This window comes from Alexandromys fortis, unplaced genomic scaffold (genome assembly GCF_014885135.2).
Source record: "Alexandromys fortis isolate MF-2015 unplaced genomic scaffold, M_Fortis_MF-2015_v1.1 scaffold_14, whole genome shotgun sequence".
Taxonomy (NCBI): Eukaryota; Metazoa; Chordata; class Mammalia; order Rodentia; family Cricetidae; genus Alexandromys; species Alexandromys fortis.
In genome coordinates this window covers 15494106-15516053 of record NW_026067910.1, presented here as the reverse complement: position 1 = coordinate 15516053, position 21948 = coordinate 15494106, and the positions used below count along the sequence as shown (strand labels likewise).

General features: G+C 39.0%; 1 protein-coding gene across 2 annotated transcripts in view; it reads left to right on the top strand.

The window, feature by feature from the left end:
• Ptprk (protein tyrosine phosphatase receptor type K) overlaps positions 1-21948 on the top strand; it is a 519914-nt gene that overhangs the window by 282085 nt on the left and 215881 nt on the right. The window lies entirely within an intron of this gene.

Here is a 21948-nt window from a genome sequence, read left to right as displayed (position 1 = left end):
GGGTAAGAGTTTATTAGTGCATTTTCTCTCAAACTGGAAGTGACAGGGCATGCTTAAGGCTTTTTTTTTCTTGTTTGCTACAAGTGAAAATTTCAGTGCAAAATCCTTATGCCGAGGAATATTGATCTATGTGCTCCCAGAGCCACGGGAATAGCAGAGTGGGCTGGCGAACAGAATTTACTTTGCCATAGCTCTACCTTCGCTTCCAGATGGTTTTGAGTAATGATAACTTCTGCAGCTTGTGCAAGCCGATCTTTATTGACAAAGAAGCTTTTGCACATCCGAGACCAAGAAGAGATGTTTTTTGCTCGGTGATGCTACAAGTTTAGGGAGATAAACTTGTAGCATCTGGATAGAGTGTGCAGAAGTGATGTTTGCTAGCCTCAAAGTGAACGCTAGCCTTCAAGATGACTCTGTGTGGTGGTTGCTTTTGTCCTTCGCTGTTTCGTACATGAGATTCTTTTTGTTCATCTAAATCACCTGTCAGTTTTCATCTGTCCAAGAAAGAAGATGTCAACATTAACACAGAATTTGGATGTGAACGTTAAGATTGTTTATACTGGAGTTATTTGTAGCTTTAAACACAACTTATTTACTTTCATAGCTAGCATTATAATTACATAAACTCAGTAGTTTTCTCAAAATTACCAACACAGTGGCTTGATGGAAGTGAAAGCAGCCGGGCTGGGTGAGGCTAGAGGAGGGATGAGGAGTATCCTGCCTCCTATCCTGCCTCCTCCATCCTGCAGGTGGAGAGAAATGGGCAAAGCATTTCCTTCCGTGGTGCATGAGCCGCCCTTTGCCTTCTCAGGTGAACTGGAGGAGCTGCTTTTATGTTTGGCTCAAAACATTATTCACCTGAAAAATTAATCTTGTTTTGTTCAATGTTGTTTTTCTGGCTCTATCATCTCTCTGTGCATACTAGTTAAAAAAATCACGTCTAAATATTTCATTTTTCTATTAACAGCAAAGGCATCCAGGCAGTGGAAAGAATGACATACTTTACTAATACTCTTGTGAGCTGGTGGTTTAAAGGCCATGGAATTTCTAGCTCCAGACCGTCAGCAGCCTGCTTAATGCCACGGGATATTGATTTTTTTAACCAGTTTTCATAGCCTAGCTGTCAAACTTGTGAATTCATACAAAGATCTTTTTTCTTAATGGTGACTTGAAGACCCCCCCTTTTTTTTTACCTATATTGTGGAAAGATTTTTTTTACAATTTTTTGGAGGTTGTAATCTAAACACCTACATTTTATAAAATCTGAGTGATGACGAAAGTTATAGAGCACACTGATAAACTACCTGTTAATTTCCCTTCTCTCTAATTCCCATAGAAAGAGAGGAAAGGCCAGAGTCAGCAGGTACCAATTGTTCTAAGTTTCTTGGAGATTTGAAAGTTTCATAGTTTAGTTTTTTGCTCTGCTACTATACCCTTGAAGATGATAAAGGACACATTTAGAGTCTCCTCTCATTCCGAGTACCTACTTCTGATTCAGGTGTTTCACCATTCGAGATGGCTGGTACACATCTAAATTCCAAATGAGCCAGAGATCATTCTTATTTCAGGTACTGCACCGCTAGGAAACCAGAAGGCAACCACAGATTTGAGTTGCTCTTCTAATCAGTTGGAGGGATGCGTCTCTAAATTGAAGAAATATTAAAACGTGTAATAGGATCTTCATTCATTGAAAAGTAATTGGATTTTAAATATACTTGTCTCTAGAACTTATACACTAGCCTATACTGCTCTGCCTGCTTATGTATACCGCTGTTCCAAACTCTATTGCCTATTCTCCTGATAGGTACTCATTAAAATGGTGGCACGCAAAACTCATGTTTTGACTGGGTCACCGTTGTCATTTTATTTACTTTCTCAATGTTCATTTCAAAAATTACCATGCAGCATGAATCATCTCCCAGAGGGCACCTGCAAGTTTTTCTTAGGGTGATTGACTGGTGCGAAGCACTAGACAATGTCTCACTGGGAGCTGTGGGCCAGTGCTCTTTGAACTGAATCTTTAGGGAGTTTGGTTTGTGACTACTCTTCTTCAGAACTTACAAAGAATCAGAGAGGAAGCGCCCCACTGACATGCTAAATAATTATTTGTGTGGATCTTGAGAGAATTTGATATCCACGCATAGGCTGTAGGTCTTTCCTCTGGAGCCTTTTAGCTCCCCGCTCTTGGAGTTTGTGATGAATGTAATTGGGACTGATGTCTACCAGGGGACTTCTCCTCCTTGAGCTAACAGTGTCTTTGTTCTTTATAGCCTTCTTCCTTTTTTCTATTTTTCTTACCCTGATCCCAACCCCCAAAGAAAACAGCGAAGTCGGTCTGTGCTAAGGTTTCAATCTCTCTGCCTTCCTTTGCAACGTCATTGGGAAATCAACTGTCAGCTCTTATCAAGTCTGCAAGAGAAAAGACCAAAAGAAACAGCCGCCTCTGCCTGGCAGCATTTATAATGTAATTCAATAAGAAAATACAGAGTTACTAGCTTGGCATGGAATTTTGACTTTGACTTGGTAAAATTTATAAGTGTGTGAGAAAAAAAATTTCCTAACAAAACAAAACCCAGCCAAAAAAAAAAAAAAATGAAAAGTCCAACTAAAGCAGACATTGTATTAAGGTTTCTTATTAAGCACTAATGCAGTCAATTATATTACTGTATGTGAGTATTATAGGGTGTTGATTGGGCAGAAGTCCCATAACTGAACAATGGAAATCAGTCAGTGATGGCAAAGAGATAATACACAGTGTTGGGAGACTTAGCGGGTGATTGAGCTGTTACACTATTGCTGTATTTCATTGGTTGTCCTTCTTGGGTCTCTTCTACTCTTTTCAATCCTTGGTCTTCACCAGAGCCAACAACAACCACTTTGCCTATCAGTCCTTCAACCATGGATGGGCTTTTGTTTGGAGTTTTTAGTAGGAATCATTTGTTAGTGAAATGCTTTTGTCTTCTTGAAAGCTAGGTAATATGCATTCATTCGGCTTCGTAATACATGACCTTTTATTAAGACTAAAGACCCAGAAAACAGAAACACATTCAGAACTCTTAGAAACCTAACCATGAGAACCAAGTAAACATGCACTTGAATATTATGGTTAACATGTCTATCCTAACCTGTTTGGTTATCATTATACCATAGAAACCCACTTTCTTTCTGAGTTAGGATAGGCGGGTTTTTGTCTTTTCTAGGAAATGTTCAGTTGAGCAACAATTGAAAGATAGGCTGCAGTCGCTAATGTAGATAAACATTTACATTTCTGGTAGATCTCAGCAGGGCTTTTGTTTACATCAGAGTTAGGAAGTTTTAGGAAAAGGAACAGCTTTACCCTTTCAGGATTAAACACTCAAATTTGAGACTCTTGTAAGGGTAAATGGAAGGACAAAGATGACAATGGCCACCACTCTTAGATCTGTAGTATCCTCTTTCTTTGCAGCATTATCTTCACTCTGGGATGTGTCTTTTAGAAAAAGTATGGCTTGTAAATGTGTTCTCTTCTCTTGAGCAGTATAGGGAGATGATTATCTTTAACTTGGGGGCATAATTTGCAACAACACTTAATGCACACCAAGTTTTACTTTCTGAGCCTTAAACTAAAAGAGCAAACATTTGGTTGTTTTCTTACTGTGTTGCATGGTTTGGAACATGAGATCTACCAGAAATGTAAATAGAAGAGCACAGAATCTGTGATCATATTAAAATAATGAGGAGGGCACAATGATTACCTCTGTGTTTGCTAGGATGGACCTGTGCCCACCGTTTCTATCTAATTTCTCCACTTGTCCCCTGGCAGTTTCTGTCATCTTCAGATACATACAGGCGATTCCTCATGTGACCTGCCACTTCTTAAAGTGACTTCTCTTCACATTAAGTTAAAAAAGAAATCCTGGCCACAGTCCTTTGTTTGCCAAGCAAAAACACCAAATGCTTTCCCCCCCTAAATACAGCTGGAAATTCCTTTCCTGCCCCCAAAGTCCTTAATCAATAGGGGCATACTTTCCTCTCTCATAAATCTGCTATTGATAGAGTCTTTTCCCCAGTCCGTCCATCCTTAGTTCTCTCTCCTCTTTCCATCTCCCTCAAATACAGCTCTTCTCTCATGGTCTTATTTCATTCAGATTTGTAATTATTTGTTCATGTTCCTGACATCCAAACAGTCACGATTTTCCCATATGAAATAGAATTAATTAATTACATATTTTCCCTCTAAAGTTGTTTAGTTATGAGAAAAAAATCTTTATTTGATGACAATTCTTGGTACATTAGTTTAGAACAGTCTTATATTCTTTGAATTCTTGAAACCACAACACCAAAGAAATAGTATGTATTATATGATAATTTCCATATAATCTGTATTTTATTAAGTCGGCTCTGGGTGCCCAGTCCTCATTCATTCTCACACAGCATTTCCTACTGTCTCTTTACTTCTACTGTATGATTTTTCCCTCCCTCAGGAACAAAAGAATGTCATTGATTGAGCCTTTAGAGTCAGGGCGGCCCATTGAGGATCCTCCTGAGCACTGGTAGGTTTAACAGCTAGAATAACTAGATGTGCCAAGAAGAGAAGCCATGGAACACACATTTCTTGTGGATGAGCATGAAGCATGAGCTGTAATAAAGATAAATTTCTAGGGAAGAAACTGAAGGTGCACCCAAAGTTGTGCTATAAGCCTTCCAGAGGTAGAATGTGAAAACCAAAAACATATATTTGCTATTTGGCCTTGAATTCTGAGAGGCCAAAATGGGGTGTTGTGTGTTTGTATCTGTCTTAAGGGAGACTAGGATGGAGTATGGTTTTTAGCATGATGGACTTTCAGGGACTGAGTTCAGCAGGCTGAGAGTTCCCAGGGCTTGAAGTGGTGAAAGAGTCATCGTGGAAGGAGTGGTATAGTGAGAATGGGGCACTGCTGCCTACTTACGGCAGATATATTGGTCACATGGTGTAGTGTCAAAAGAGATTCAGATGGATAGCCCAAGATTCCAGTTGAGATCTGGTGTTGTGGACATTAATTCAGAAGACTTGTCCAAGGGCTTATTTCAGCAAGTAGATGACGGTTTTCATTGTAAACTTCTAACTTCGGATGCAAGGAACACATCAGGTTCAAAGTATTGGGCTGTGTGAGTTATGCTCAGACTGACTACAAGTTATTGAATGAGAATCATACAAAGTGAATTTACACTGCATGCTGAATAAAATTCTTTGTTTTAACTTCTGTTATTAGAAAATTTTACGTTGTGAGACCTTATGGTAAGTGCACATATATTTAGTCAAATGGAATTTTGTAAGTAAAGGACACGGTGATGCTTAGAATATCTTTATCACCAACAAATGCATATTCGAACACAGGCAAGTAATGTTTAAGTTTGTGTTCCTCAGCCTTCCGAATGGACTTCTGGCCGAATTAAAGGCTGCCTGTTCGACTTATGCCTGTAATCCTAGCACATTCTGGACGGATTGGATGATCATCAAAAGTTTAAAAACAGCCTGGTCTGTATAGTGAGTCTCATGCTAGCCAGGGTTATGTAGATTCCTTATCAAAGAAAAACAGGGGGAGAAATGTTAAGTAAAATCTTTTCACTGATTTAAAAAAAATAAAACTTTTTATTGCACAGAAATGAGGTGCATTCTGTAGAAAGTTCACCTTTTTGTCTGCTCTTAAGAATTTGATTGCAGCTGATAACAATATGTTGCTTTCTCGTCTAGCAGTTTTTATTTATTTATTTTTTTTGAAGGTCTGGATGTGTAGTGAGATTTTCCTTCTAGGACTTTTGGCCTAAAGCATTTCCGTATCCTCGAAGAATGTCATTCAGTTCAGCAGGTGGTTTGAAAATACTTACTTATGGGCAGATAAAGAGTTTCCACCTGTCATAATTTTCCTGTGCTAAAACTCCCACTCGGCTTGACATTTCTGTGTTTTGTGCAGGATTGCTGGAAAGCAGTTACCATGACCAGGCTGCTTGATGCACAGTAATGATGAAAAGCAGAGTGTTTGGAATTCAGTGTATGGATGGCAGAAATGCGAGGTGTCAGGGAAGCCATATATTAAAGAGAATTTGAATTGGAAACCGAATCCCCACCTGCCACTGGGAACATTTTGATCATTTTGATTTATTAAACTTTTATAACAACATTCAGGTGGAGCTGAATTAAGAACTTTCGTCCAGGACAGTTTATTGTACACCATCCACTATTTTACTGGTATCGTTTTTGAAGGTTCTTGCAGTTTGTGAAGGGAGAAAGAAAGAATGGGCGAGGGTTCGGTTTATAGGGAAGTTTATCCCTGTGTTGATGAATATCACTTTACATTTGGCTTTTTTTGATTCTCTTGCTGTTAAACATGGTTTGCCTTTTCAAAATATTAAGTTATTTAAAATTTTCAATGTTTTTCAAGCATATTTGAAGCAGTGATAAATTTCTGATTGGAACAGTGCATGTCTTACACGGAGAAAGAGGGAGCGTGAGCGAGAGGAAGAGAGAGAGAATGCATTTGCGGCCTTTGTGCCTCTGTTTTCAGATGTGGTGGGTAAATATTCACATGGAGAAGCTAAGGTATGCTGAAGCCTAACAGAGGAAGTGCATCTCCCAAGAACTGTTGGGATCCTGTGCACCAGTCCTTTCACAAACCGTCTTTCGGCATCAGCAGCCATGAGTGGTCTGTTCTGAACAGTGGCTCCTTGATAAAGAGAAATCAATTACTGTTAGAGAGGCACTCGAGGTTAAAGGCATTACTGGTTCACACTTGGTTTTGCAGCCATAAGAGGATACTTAGCGGTGAATCAGGAATGACGGAGAAGATGGATGAGACAGAGTTCAAGGAGCAGTAACGTGAGGGTCCAGGACTATCATTCCAACCTGTCTACGCAGTCATGATGGATAGGTTTGGTGGCAAGAAGTAATAATACCAAATGATGAAAGATACATCTCAGCAACTTTAGCCCAGCAGACTGTACCTGTTGGAGTCCTGGGTCATAACGATTCCTGATTTGCAACCAAACAGGTTGGCTGCATTTAGCAACCCGGCTTTTTGGCAGCTGTGAAGGAAGCCAGCAGCATATCAAACACTCCTGCACATTGTAAATTTAATTACCTCATATTTCTGCATAGTGGATGTTGACAGGAACTTGTAAGCTATGCTAATATGGTAGGTAATTTGTTACCTCCAGAAATCACTTTCCTTGTGTCTTCTGATCATTATCATGAAAGATGATAAATGATCGAGTCCATGAGGTATAAATGAAAATGAAATGGATAATTGGATTCTATGTCTAAGTTGTGGCTGGAATAGTTGCAGCGATTATAATTGAATTTATCTCATAAAAATGCACTGGGCCATCTATCAGTGACCTTTCATCCTTCTGAGCCTCCAGTGTTCTATGGAGCTGGTCTTACAGTGCTTGTAGACTTGGTCATAGATTTACAAAATAGAAAAAAAAATCCATGTATTTTAAAAGTATCTTGTTAATTCCAATGAGTACAAACAGCTAATGCTGACGCTCTTGCTTTAAGAGTGAAAATAGAGTGTTTTCCTGTTAGCAGCACCTTGATCAGATGGCTTTGGGTCAGGGAAGGATACATTGAAACTGTTTTTGATGAATCCCTTTATCATTTTCAGCACATCCCTTTCCACTGAGCGATGGAAGTGTGCACTGTTGCTGGCATTGTGTTTACTGTGGTTCTTAGAAAAAAAAAAAGAAACTTCAGTGTATCCACTTTAATAGAACTGATTTTCAACACTACCATGCTTTTTATCCCATTTCGCCCTTTCTTTAATTTCCTTTAAATAGCAAACCATCCTTTGTTATGAACATCAAAACGGTCTTGGATCTGGGCAAGTGACCCAGTGTGGAAAAGGCTCTCTGTCCAAGCAAGAGGACCTGATCTCCATTCCCATGTAAAACCTGAGCATGGCAGGCACTGTCTACCTGTAATCCCTGTCCTGGGGAAACGGACAAAAGAGTCCTCAGGGTTTCCTGACCTGTCACTGTAGCTCAAATTCCAGGTTCAGTGGAAAGATATCGTGTCAAAAGTTCAGGTAGAGGCAACGGGGAAGTCAGCCAGTGCTGATTACTTGTATCCACAGGCATGCATGCACACGTATAGATTTATTCATTGATGAAATTTGATGCTTTTAAGAAGTGATAACATACATTAACATGTATTATCATTGTGGTTGTTCCCAACTGAACAGATAAAACAAATAGACAGTAGTAGTTGCATATGTAGTTCTGGGTCAGTTCATCTTCAACACTGTAGTGTGTTATATTTTCTGTTACTCTGTTATCTTCTGTGATCCCCACCCCATCCCACCCCACCCCACTTGGCTTTCCTTCAATAATGTTCAAAACATATTTAATAATCTGTTTTCTTCCTTATTTATTCTCATCTAAGGGGATCTGTTTGGGACTGAATTAGTGAATCGTGGAACTTTGACTTTTTTATTGAAATGACCTGTCAATCAATGAGGTATGTCCCCAGGGTCCTGTCCTGTCCTGTCCTGTCCTGTCCTGTCCTGTCCTGTCCTGTCCTCCCCTCCCCTCCCCTCCCCTCCTCTCCTTTCGTTCAGTAACAAAACATTAATATTCTTGATCCTTAAGAAACCTGAATCTGACAAACAGCCTTGGTTCATGGGCCTAAGGGCCCAGGCCCATGCTGTGTCCCAGGTCTTAGCACAGCTATTGCTTTATTTTCATCATGGATACATAAAATTCGACAAGACTTCTCTGAACTCATGGGGAGGTATTAAGATATCACTTCTGATAGCAAGATTTAATAAATGTGAATGGTGAATGAACCTTTTTATTATCTTCCCCCACAATTCAATTGCTCTGGTTTTTATTATACAGCTTTATTAAACTCTATCGGGATATTGTTCGTAATCTTGTATTGCCCTCCCAAGTAGCGTTAGAACTCAGATCTACCACTTTTGCCTCCCTTAATCTCCATAAAGGAACAGGCATTTTTGTCTTATTTTCTCTAAATCAAGTGGCAGGCGTTTTAGTGACTGTAGTGACCTCCTCACCATTTACCCAGATCCTGGTGAACTAAAAGAAACACAAACACGTCCTCATATACCCATGCATACTCGCATGTACTCTTGTACATCTGTGTGCACTTGGCTTAGATTCCAGGAAGCCCTGTGGTCTCTGCTATAGTCTAGGAAGAAAGTAACTTGAAATCAGTTTATGAAAATTATGGACTGGGGGTTATTTCTCCTGATGGAATTCTTTTATTTTAGAACTTCCTTGTTGGCGGAGAACAACTTCTTATCTGAAGTTATATTACTTACTAGATAAGAGTATCTCTCCAACTTATTCCTAATTTTTTAAACTTAATTTAATATTAATGCTGAAAAAGTCCTTATACTGGGCAGTGGTGGTGCACAGCTTTAATCTCAGCACCTAGGAGGAAGAGGCAGGTGGATCTAAGTTCAAGGTCAGCCTGGTCTACAGAGCCAGCTCCAGGACAGCCAAGGATGTTACACAGAGAAGCTCTGTCTCTATAAAAGAAAACCTCCCTCGTTGGCTGTGCTCAACAAAGTGTGGTCATTTGAAATACAAATCTCAGACTCTCTTGTTTGTTGTTTCTTTTTAAAAACAATATTATATACTCCCAGTATCATAGTGTATTACCCTTTGGCAGACTTCATGTTACACTCTACCTAATGGTTTACATTAAAATGTCACAAACATGGCTGGGATAATCTACTCATTCTACATTGTGCACAATTTCTGTGTTGCAGAATTTGGAAGTCCCCAGGGGATGCTTTTTCTGTGCCATTGACACTTTGGCCCTGTTCTGGGACATCTTAGAATGAACAGCTTAAAATAATTTAGACTCCTGCATATCAGAAACATCTGGCAACCTATGTGTGTACATTCCTGACACTTAGGCTCTGATAGGTTTTCCAGTTAATTGTAAATGTAACATACTTAGTCTTAATCCCCAAGAAGTATTCCAGGCTCCAGCAGTCAGGAAGTGAGATGCCTGGCCTTCTGTGAGCTGCAGCAGAAGTTTCTTTTCATCTAGGCTCTACTTGAGGCAGGGTTGAGGTCACTGAAACTTCAAGGTTTGGAGCAACCCCAACTTCCTAATTGCAGTACTAAATGAGAATTTGTGGGGTGCTCTCACTCCCCAGTCATGATTCTATTGAATACCTCTGTTTCATTTTTATGTTATGTTTTTAATAATGGAATAAACAGAAAATCTAGCACACTCCATACACCCTAGTGCATTTTTCTTATGATTTGAACATCTCCTAACTGGGACAGTTGTGGTTCCTTATATCTTTATCACTAAAGTGACATGTGCTTTTGGATGTGACTTTGGATTCAGGAATGGTGTCCTTCACTTATAGTATGGAAACCGCTGAATGTCACTGGATGAAAATGCAAAAAGAAAAATGGTAAGGAAACACACTCTAGTCTCCTCTTCACACTATGTAAACAGCAGGCTTCCTTTCTCAGCTCTTTGTCTCATATCGATCAGAGTACTTCCCATTATTTGTGGTGTTTCAGGACTTTAAATATTGGTATCCCGTTACGATGTGAATGTCGGGGTTTTATGAAGGAACTGAAAAATGAAAGCCCATTGCCTGGCTGACTTGTCACATTAGTGTAAAATGTCCTCGATCTGGTAGCTTTTCACATGATTAAACACCTTTAGTACGTCAACAAAGCTATTACTTTATCCAATACTGTATAATAATTCCTGCTTACCTCCTGATTCCACTTAATTATACAACTGTCTAGTGATTTTACTTTTGATGGCATCCTGACCATTAGGAACATAGGTTTTTGGCCTTCAAAAAAGTATTCATGGAATTGGAGGATGGTGGTAATCAGTTTTCCGTTGTTATAATGACCTGCTCTCGGCTAAGTCCCTGTAAAGAAAAGAAACTAGTTTAGCTCATAATTTGCTAAGTTGAAAGTCAACGCAACATGCTCCAAATTTTGCAAGGAAACTCTGCATGTATCCTTTGAAGAGATGACATGTGTGTATGTGTGTGTGTGTGTGTGTGTACGCGCACGCGCGCGCACACACACACACACACACACACACACTCACACGAGCGCGAGCACATGCACACAGACACACTCATGTACACATTTCTGGTCCTACATGTGAATGAACTGAAGAGTTCCTGGAGCTGTAACTGAGTACCTTATAGGAACAGTCTCCTTTTTGAATAAAGAACTTTCCAGTAGATGCTCTTTGTCTCTTAAACATTCCATAGCCTCACTCACATTGCCATTCCTGTTAAATGTTTCCCCCTTCTTGAGGAATGTTAAGCACTTGTGCATAGGAATCTGTCATCTCGTCTCTGATCGTTACTTCGAACACCTAAACAGCTGTCATTAGGACCAGCTTACCTTGAGTTACTGACCCTAGCTGATGTATTCTCTTCTCACGGGAAACACTGTTTCCTGATGGTAATCCAGCACCCTTAAAGAGAGAGAAAAAAAAAAAAACAATAGAATGCATCATTTATGTTTTACTATGACTATTACTGTCATTATGGATTCTCAACTGGAGAAAATGTTTGACAGTTGCTTTTGTTCATTATTTGTGATAAATGTAGATGTGTTGAAAGTTTTTCCAAAATTACGTTGGACTCAATAAACCAACAATACAGTTTATTTCACCATGTAATTTTTCTAACATTGATTTGTGCTTTTTGAAATGAAAATAATTTAAAATTTTTACCTGTCTTAGAGTCACTAGTATTTCTATAAAGTCTGTTCTCTTAGGGAGACAGTGCACATGCCTCTCTTAGGTAATGTTCTTGTTTAGTTGGCTTTATTTTGTCATTAGGATTATTTTCATAAAAATACAAAGTCCACCATTTGTTGCATTAGAAAGAAATAACTTTTCCCTCTTCCTTCATGAAGAACCTATGTTGTACCCGCCTAAGTTATGTAAAAATAACAGTCTAATGATCACATATCTTAGTGACCTGGGGCTAGTAAATTCTGGAATTTGCGTGCCTTTCTGGAACCAATTGTCACCATTGTCTGCAGTGTCTCCTGATTTCATTGGTAATCTCAGTCACTATAGTCGGGGAGGGGGGAAGTGGAAGCCATCTGTGCAAGGCTCCTTTAGATGAATACCTCATGTTTCATTTTTAACCAAATGAGCACAAATGATGCATTTTATCATGAACATATACTTAACACATATTTTATTACAGTGATTTAACGCCATATAGAGTGTTTATCCCCAGGAACAAGTTGACATACAGTGTACTTGGTTACACTTGATATGGAATTCATTTAAACCCCACAAACTTGAGGTTCCAGCGCATGGGATATCTTAATATATTTTTTTACATGTAAAATATTCAGAATATCCCCCAATAATATTTTTCTTGAATTTACACATATACATCACATGTCCATGTAGGTATAAATATGTCTGCTTATAATACAGTAGAGAGATCATAACATTGTAAAAATTAAAACAAATTTACTAGATTCAGCCATTCATTGTCTTCTACTACATATCAATATAAAATGAATATAAACAACATTCTTGTACTCCGTATCTTTTGTCCCGACGAATAAAGGACTGAAAGGCTGTGCTGTGTGCTCTCAGTGTATTGAACATGCTACTGCAATAAACTGACATTTATTGCAATTGTTCCAGTTCCCCTCCATCCTCCCACCGTATATTTTCTTCTTCTCCCTCATAAAGGTGACTGATGAGATTGTGATCTGGTGACCTGTTTATGTCTCTAGACTTACGGGGAACTCAGTGTAGACTTGATGGCTTTTCTCCTTTTACTACCGAGTTGATTGTTATTCTCGGAACTACCTGGATGTTCTTCCCTTGAAATGCTGGAAGCAGTTTGAGCTCTGACAAAGCTAATGTGAGGAATTAAACTACAATAAGAGACAGCTTCTGTATCAATTACCATGTGACACCTTCGGAATCCCCTGTAATTTTATTAGAACGTGTCATTGATTGCCCTGTGGATCACAACGTTGCAAAATGTTTAGTGAAACTATTAAATTATTGTAATAATTGAAAATCCTGAGCCAATTCATTGCATAGATTGTAAACAGGAAAAGGGGTAGTTTATTGATAAAATGAGATACAAATTCATCTTCCTACCACAGTGTAATAAGCTTTGTATGTCAACAATTCCCTCATTTTTACCTATACCCTAGATGCGAACTTTGCCTCTAGTTTTTGCTGACATCTCTAAAAGGCCACACTGCTCTGCGCCTTTTTATTTCAAGGAGGTATTAAAGTGATTGGCGCAATGTTTTCAAATCGCAGTGACTAAAGCACCATGGTAATACATAGGATATAAAATCCAATAAGCAAAATTGGCAGTTTCATCACCAAAGTGATTCTTTGTATTTGAGCACTGTCAGGCTGCATGAGAGCACAGCAGCATGGAGACCCTTCACATCCCACTGAAATGAGATGGAGAGACACGCCTTAATATGGAGAGTGGAAATTTAGCCTAAGAATTCCCCTCTCAGCTTAACTACACACACACATACATATGTGTATATGTAGGTACGTGTGAGATATTGTATGTATATGATATATGTGTGAGATATCACAACATATCACCACATTATACTAGAGTATATCATAAGATATGATACCTTATTCATGCACTATTAATAAAAACTCAGGGACAGATATTGGGGTTCAGCATGAAGACCAGAAAAGTAAAGCATCCAGCCACTGGCTCTTACCTCGACCTCAGTCTGAAAATGGTCTTTCTGCCTCCAGGAAACCTCACAATGAGCCTGAGCCTGAGAGCTGTTTCCTCCTGTTTTATAATCCTTTCTAGTTCTGGGAATAAGGTCTGCATCACTTGGATTAAAGGCATACACTGCCTGGTTTCTATAGCAATCTAGTGTGGCAACTGGGATTAAAGGTGGGTGTTACCACTGCCTGGTCTGTAATGCTGACCAGTTGTGTTGTTTTACTCTCTGATCTTCAGGAAAGATTTATTTTAAGTTAATTAATTAATTAAATATTTTACTTATTAAAATATAATTAAATGCTACTACATCTATTATAACATATTTTATTACAATTTATGGTATAACACTTATTATATTATATAAATAATTATATCACATATATAATAATTTTATACACATGCAAATACATTTTCTGGTATTAGTATAATTATGCTACACCTATCCTGATTCATAGTATAATTCACATTAAGAAATATATCACAAAAAATTTTTCTAAGAGAAAGCTTTAAAAAAAATTTTTTTTTTTTTTTTTGGTTTTTCGAGACAGGGTTTCTCTGTGGTTTTGGAGCCTGTCCAAATTTTTAATTGGTCATCTTTGACCTGAAGATAAAAAGGAAGTATTATGGTTAGGCCTGTTGTTGTGGCTTTTTTTTTTTTTTTTACAAGTTGGATAAATCATGGGTTGCCACTTGGTCACTGAGCAATTGCTGAGAAAGTGTTCTTTGGTTCCAGTCAACTAACTCCTTTAATTAAATAGTAACATTTTGTAGGTGCTGTGTATCAATGTCAGAACAATTGGGCAGCTCTATGGTTGGTTCAAAGTAGGAAGTAGTAAATCTTCCTTTCTGAGGGCTTAATTTCAGCCTCAGAAAACAAGCTTAATACAACAGAAATCCTCATGTCTTCCTTCTTAGACTGAAGTTCAGCGTGCACAGTCGTCATGGAGCACGTAAAACCCCCGCAGATAGTTTAGAAATATCATCTTCGGGTCTTGTCTAACTGTACGATCACTGGTAACTATGGTATTCAAGGTTTTGCAGGATTGCTGCGAAAAAAAAAAAAAAAAACAAGGAAGAGCAATTTTGTAGACCAAGTACAATTCTTAATTGCATTACAGAAATGAAAGGGAAAGCTAACCCATGTGGGCTTCACCGAACACATTCCCTGCTGTTGGATGCTGGAAAATTTCCTTCTTCTGATGCCAACTAGTTTTTCTGCTTAGGTGAATAATAGTTCTACTTCAAAAGGAAAGCTAGTAACTTCTACCTTTCTTTCTCTCCATTTTCATCTGTGTGCCGTTGAGAATGTGTATGCATGAGAAAGATGTCGCGCCTCAGCTCCCAGTCAGCATTTAGCTAAGGTTAACTTTGAACCCTTGGTCTTCTTGCCTCCATGCCCCATGTTTTGTAATTAAGTGCACACACCACCATGCCTGGATTTATGTGACACTGGGGTTTAATCCAGGACTTCCTGCACCCTAGGTAAACACGCTGAAATATATCTCTAGTTCTTGAAAAGTAACCTTCTTATTCAGGGTTATGATTACAGTGATGAAACACCGTGATCAGAACTAAACTGAGGAGGAAAGGGTTCATTTGTCTCACGTCCATGTCTCTGTTCATCACTGGAGGAAGGCAGAACAAGAACTCAAGCAGCTCAGGATCCTGGAGTCAGGAGCTGATGCAGAGGCCACAGAGGAATGCTGCTTGCTTGCTTGCTTGCTTGCTTGCTCCTTGTGCCTTGCTCAGCCTACTTTCTCACAGAACCCAGATCCGGCAGTCCAGGGGGGGTACCACCCACAATGGGCTGGAGCCTGCCCCATCAATCACTACTTAAGAAGATGCTCTACAACTGGGTCTTGTGGAGGCATTTTTACAATTGAGGTTTCCTCCTTTTAGAGGATTCCAGCTATTGTCAAGTTGTTAGGGACCTAGCCAGAATAGTAAGGTTTCTCGTACTTCAGCCATATGTAATACTGTTAATTGACTGTGGTTCATGTTCAAGTGTTGTTCTAGAAAACATCCCAAACTCCTTTATAATAGAAGGGAATTCGTTTTTATTTTCCAAGACATTTTTCCTTTCTTACGTGTGTTGAAAGATTGTTTTCCAGAAATTACCTCCTGTTCACTTGTCTGGGATTGTGGAAGCTGTATACACGAATGTTCATTTCTCTCCGTCTCCTTGGTGCTGAACTAGCCTGTTTGAGTAAATAAATGGTTAACCTTGCACTATTGAAGTTGTAGCCACTGCTCTTTGTCGAAGTGGGGAAGTAAGTGATGGAATTCAGGTCAGCACAAGCAGCTGTGTCATTGCTTATTGCTCGACATCGTGCCTTTGTGCTTCGTGGCTCGCAGAAGTTATTAATGGACAAAACCTGAGTGCCTGTGAAGCCATACTCTACCTGTAGCTCAGAATCGCTATCTACTTTTCATGGGGATGACAGCCGTTGCAATAGGTCTCTTTGAGTGAGGTGTGCTCGATGGCATAGAGCCTTCAGATTTGGCCTACTTAAGTTCTGTGTCTTTCTGGTCCTTCATGGCCCAAGTGAGTCAAGCATATGAGTTAGATGACTGATATAATTTGAGTGCTTATATACACCAGTTAGACTGCTGAAGCTTAAACAGGGTTTTCAAATAAAACTTGTTTAACTTAAGATTAAGAATTTCCACATGTTAAATATGGTGAGTTAAGTTTTGTGGAAGGAAATCTGTGAACATTGCTGGCAACCTCGTTCATATTAGTAAGTATTGGAAGAGAGTGGACAAAAGGAAATAGAGAAATTCTGTGACTGCCTAATGAATATGTTAGCCCTGGGAAGTCAAGTGTCGAAAAGTAGTGAATGAATAGCATTATGAGATAGCATGAGGCAGCATTATGTATTTTGTAAGTATGCCCAGGTTAAGCTCATAAAATAGGAACTCGAAAGCCTTGCTAAGTGAGCATCAATTTACATCATACTCTATACTTCCAATGTAAGTTATTCTATTGTCACATACTTGATAGTTAATGTACGAAGAGCATGATTCTAATTATGAATGACCTGGCTTCTGTTTCTCAGGGGGTGTAAGGCATGTGTTTCAAAGTTGTGATTTTACTTTAAGGATCTTGAGATACTCAAGTGCCATTGGGTTGCTAGCCCGTTGAGCAACAATTACAAATGATTTAAATCTCCCATAGGGAGGTCACAACTGAGCTAATAAGTGTGGTATGGCAAGGCCTTTCTTCTTTCTGTGAGTTTCTGATGTGTGTCCCCCTTGATTAGACATCCAGTAGACTACAGGAGCAAACACGAACATGTGAATCTATCATTTAGCAAAAATTAGAAGTGGATTCACATTCCAGAAAGAAATAATGAATTGAAAAAATCAAATTGACTTTGAACTGAACATTTCATTTCATCAAATGTTAGGAAATTGAAAAAAAAATAGTCTGTCTCCATGTAAATATTCTCATGTTGAGTGTCATGGGAGTTTACATATGGTAAAGGGCAATAGTACCAGTAGTCCCTTAGCAACTATCTGCTCTTGTCTGGTGGTGGCGGTGCATGCCTTTAATCTCAGCACTTGGGAGAAAGAGGCAGGCATATCTTTGTGAATCTGAGGCCAGCCTTGTCTACAGAGCTAGTTCCAAGACAGCCCTGTCTTGAAAAACAAAGCAAAACAAAAGCATCTGCTCTGATTTTAGTTTCTTTGAAAAACAGTTAAATAGGTAAAATATATTGATATAGCTTAAGTAACTTCCTATATTTCCACTGCCTTCAACATAGCTGTAAGATTTTTCTCACGTACGTTAGTGCCAGTTTGCAGCCTTCTTGGCTACTTGGAAGTAGGAGACATGAACAATCTTCCAGGAGGGAGGAAACCACTTTCCGTGTCTGCAGTCAACGGAAAAAATGCCTTCCAGATTTACTATGTTCTCTCCACGTCGGGCTTGACAGTGGTAAAGCAGTGTTTTCTATATGTGGTCATGTTAGAGAATTTGAAATGGTCACATAACCTGGCATCTTTCACATGGCTCCTCATGAAAACCCAACTGTCTGCACTAGTGGGCAACAGGGAGATTTGAGCTTAAGTGAGGAGGACGTCATAGCACAGCAGCGACTGCAGGAATGTGCTGGAAGGGCCATACCTCCAGCAGCTCCCAGGAGTTGGGAGAAATAAGTATCAAGTTTTATCTAGACTCTTTGTGAGGCAGGAACCTTCGTGATACCTTGCTTCTCTCCTGCATTTTACTAGTTTTAGTTTTCTGGGTTTCAAAGACTCTTAAGAGGCCGAGTTTATTAAATACATCGAGCTTGCTGTGGTTTGTGACAGAGGTCAGAGGACACGAATGTGACGCCGAAGCAGTTTCTATGGTAGGAGTGCTAACCTAGAGCTCCTTTGGCGCTGTCTCCCAACAAAGAGATAAAACAATGAAACTTTTAATTTACCTATTTCAAAAGATGGACATAGAAGTGTCTTTTGCCTTGACACTTCCTATGTTCCTGACATTTTCCAGCTTTCTGGCTTCTGTTTCTGAGTTTTGCAGTTTTATTGATTGACTGGATTTTGATAACTGACACATTAAAAAAAACAATTATAATAGGAATAATTGAGGGAGAATTTCCTTTCATAGTGGCTTTCTTGATTTCAAGACATTTAAACATTATTTCAGATATTAAACAAGTAAAGCAGGCTGAATATATAATTGGGATTTTCTCATCATAGTTTGGCTCCAGAATAATGAATGTAAGTCATTAATGGAAAGTTAATTGGGAACGTTGGCAAAGTTTATCTTGTATTTTGAGGATTGCATGCTTCACTTGATACCTAGTGTACATTTGGGATTTATTTGCACCACACCTCTGGGTCTAGGAGCATATTAAGTTATGAAGAATATTAGCATTGCTGCAAAACAATTACTTGTTCATTTGCTAACTGATTAAAATTCATGCATAATTTATTGAAATGAATAGAGATTTTATAAATAAATCTCCTGGTTCTCCGGGGTCCAAAAACAAAATACATATGCTAATATAAGGTTTCTTTTTACCGCCAACATCAAAAATTTACTACGTAGAGGGATATTAGTCTCCTTAATGTGAGTTTCACTTATAATCATGCCGTTAACCAATGTGTAGGCTTCTCAGCTGCTTTGCATATTGTGACAGCTCCAGCTTTGAGCTAGTTTTTGGTTATTGACTGTTCTAGTTTTGCATATTTGATCATAGCAAGTAAAATCAACCTGGTCAGTGTGCTGTTGCAATTCTTCAGGCCAGGGCATGCAATATATCAAACTTAGTACTTCACTTACATACGCCACTAGATCCAAAATTAATTTCTAGCTCTAAGTTGTTTATTTGGGGGGGGGGGGAGTCAGGAAAGCAAACAGACAAAAACCAAAAATAACACAAACAGCATCACACAGAGTCTGTTGGTGCATTTTTGAAATTTAGTTTTTTTAGACTTTCTCATGATAGTCTACTTGTGAAAAGACTCTGTGCAAAATTAAATAATACACTCACATTCACCTTGTCATGACTGCGAAGGCTTTTGTTTTCAGATTTCACTTGATATGTTGTTGTTTCCAACAGAAATGACAGAAAGCCTGTGTTTGTTTCTACTGCTGGTTTATGCTGACTTTGCCCACATCCCTCACCCCTTCCCTTTCTTTCTATCTCCTTTCCTCTTCTGTTGTTTGTTTTCTCTGGTGGATGTGGGACAAGCTCTGGATGTGTGAGATCTAGCATTTGATACACACATAGGGTGAGGTTTCACAGTATCCGTGCATTGGTAGTTTAAGTAAGGTTTGCAATTTTTCATGCATTTACCATGTTTTTTCTCTTCGTTCATTGAGTTAAATATCAGACCTCCGGGTCATTGGTGAGTCTTGAAATGAGTGCGACATTGTTGCTTTGGTGGGAGAGTCTCACTGAGCTGTGACTTTAACATGGTTTCCTACAGTAACAGAAATTAGTCAGTAGATGAGCCGTCTGGAGTGAAAACAGACACAGATACACACAGACACACACACACACGCAGTCCAGCTTATTGGTAATTAATTAGAATGCTTGAGAGATATTGGCATTTCCTGGGATGTTCTTCTCTTGGTTCCACTTCAGCTTAGCATGGAGAGAATGCATTCCCTTCCTGTCTTCCCGTCAAATAACAGTTTTGTAAGCTTTGAGTTGAAAGTTGTCACGCTAATTAGTGCAGTTTTTTCGGATAAATTAAAATTAGCCTCTATCTTATTTTATCTGAGGAACGAAAACTCTAAAATGTTGGTAAGGTTCCAGTGTTTCCTTTTGAGGTGAATTTCACTGAATTCGTTTGTGAAACAGGCCATCGTTCACCTAGGACAAAACTTCAGCCATTACTGGTAAATATTTTTCTTTTCAATCCATTAAAAAAGATATGTATAGGTAGAGTTTACAGAGCAGGCATTAGGAACTTCTTCCTGTAGAAATAGTGCTGGATGCCCATGGCACGTATAACACACAGGAGTTAGGGTTGTTCCCCCTTTACATATGCGGCTGGTAAATCACAACTTACATTACTCCTTGACAGCCAGTTTGAAAGCTATTTTCTTAATGGATGGACCATTATAAGAAGAGACTACTTATATTCATAGTTATTTCCAATAGGGAAATGCTCATTTTTGCCTACTATTCTTTACTTCAGTGAACTGTTTTTGTATATACATTCCCCATTTAAAAATAAAAAGGTCCCCTCATATGACGTGCCTACCCAATGTACAGAACTTTGTCATCAGTAATAAGTGAATATGTTGTACGTTTTAGCCTCTTAAACTTTGATGTCACATCCTCAAAACTAATTTTAGTCCGTCTGTAGATCCAGGCCAGATAGTCTTGGCCCAGTTTTGTTGATATTTGTGATTCAGAGGATTTTTATGGTAGTAACCTTTTAAAAACCATAAATAAAACCCAAATGGTGAACCCTATCTGAAAATTCTTGATCCATTTAAACTTGCCTAGGCTGTTGAGGTTCTTTCTGTGGAATGCATCCCTCCCATTTTGTACTGCCATTAATAGTTCAGAAGTTACTCTCTGTGTAGTTTTGACTTGCTTGTTTTCCAGTCCACTCCGGCTCAGAGCACTGTGTTGATGCTAGAAGCTTTCCTGTTTCTGATTTCCTGTGACTCTTAAGCATGCATTTTTTCAATCAATTTTGGGACGATTATCACCTTATTACGATTAATACTTTCTTTTAAAACCTTTCAATTTCCTGAGAAGTGCGAGAATGGTCCAGAAGTTGAAAGGAAATACCATATGGTGACAGTCTACTAAAAAGGCCCCTATACTGTGTATTCCAGTGGGAAGGCTGGGCAGACAGAGCAAGCTCTGTGGAGTCCTCCAGAGACAGCCCAGTCTTTCACCAACATTGCCGTTGGGGAAACCCTGTTCTAATGCATTATTCATCATTCCATAAGTTCAGATGTTGAAATAATATTTTCCAAAGTTTCTGTCAAGCAAAGTATCTTAAGCCTCCCAAAATTAAATTGCAATGTCCCTTTGACATTTGAGCTTAATAAGTGACATATTGCCTATCCCATGCTGCTGTGAGGGCCAGTGATATATAGTGATTGGGGATTTCTTCTCGGTGTAAATTTTAATCTCCTACTCTGTGTGGTGGGAGTGTGGCACCAGCTTTCCTTCGAGCTTGCTGTGCCTTTTCGTTAGCTCATCTGTTGGAACTTTGAAGTTGCAAGAAACAAAGCAAGAGCAGAAGCAAAAATAAATAAAGAGAAGATAATATCATAGTTCACCTCCCTCCGCATCTGAGGAGATGGCTCCTCTCCAGTGCTTTCTTTATATCCCTGTTTACTGAAGTGCCTTTGCCACTTTCTCTCCTGGAAATGCGTGTCTTTTGCTCAGTTGGCTAAAGACCTTCATAAAACCAATAGCTCTCTAAAATATACTTGCTACATCGTTGCTGTTATGGTTATATTTTATTTTATTTTCCTTTGTTCCTTCCTCTCTTTCCTTCTTTTCTCTCAGTTTTTGGGGGATGTATCCTACCACTTATCCCAGCCTGGTCACTATGCTGACCTCCTGTTTGCAATACTCCCTCAGCCTCGGCACCCTCTGTGTTGGGATCACAAGCATGCACCGCCAACCCCGATTTGGTTAGCTATTTAACATTTACCATGTATTTCTCAATTGTTTATTAAGCCTTTGGTTACATATGGATATTATATGGAACTTCTTTACTTAAT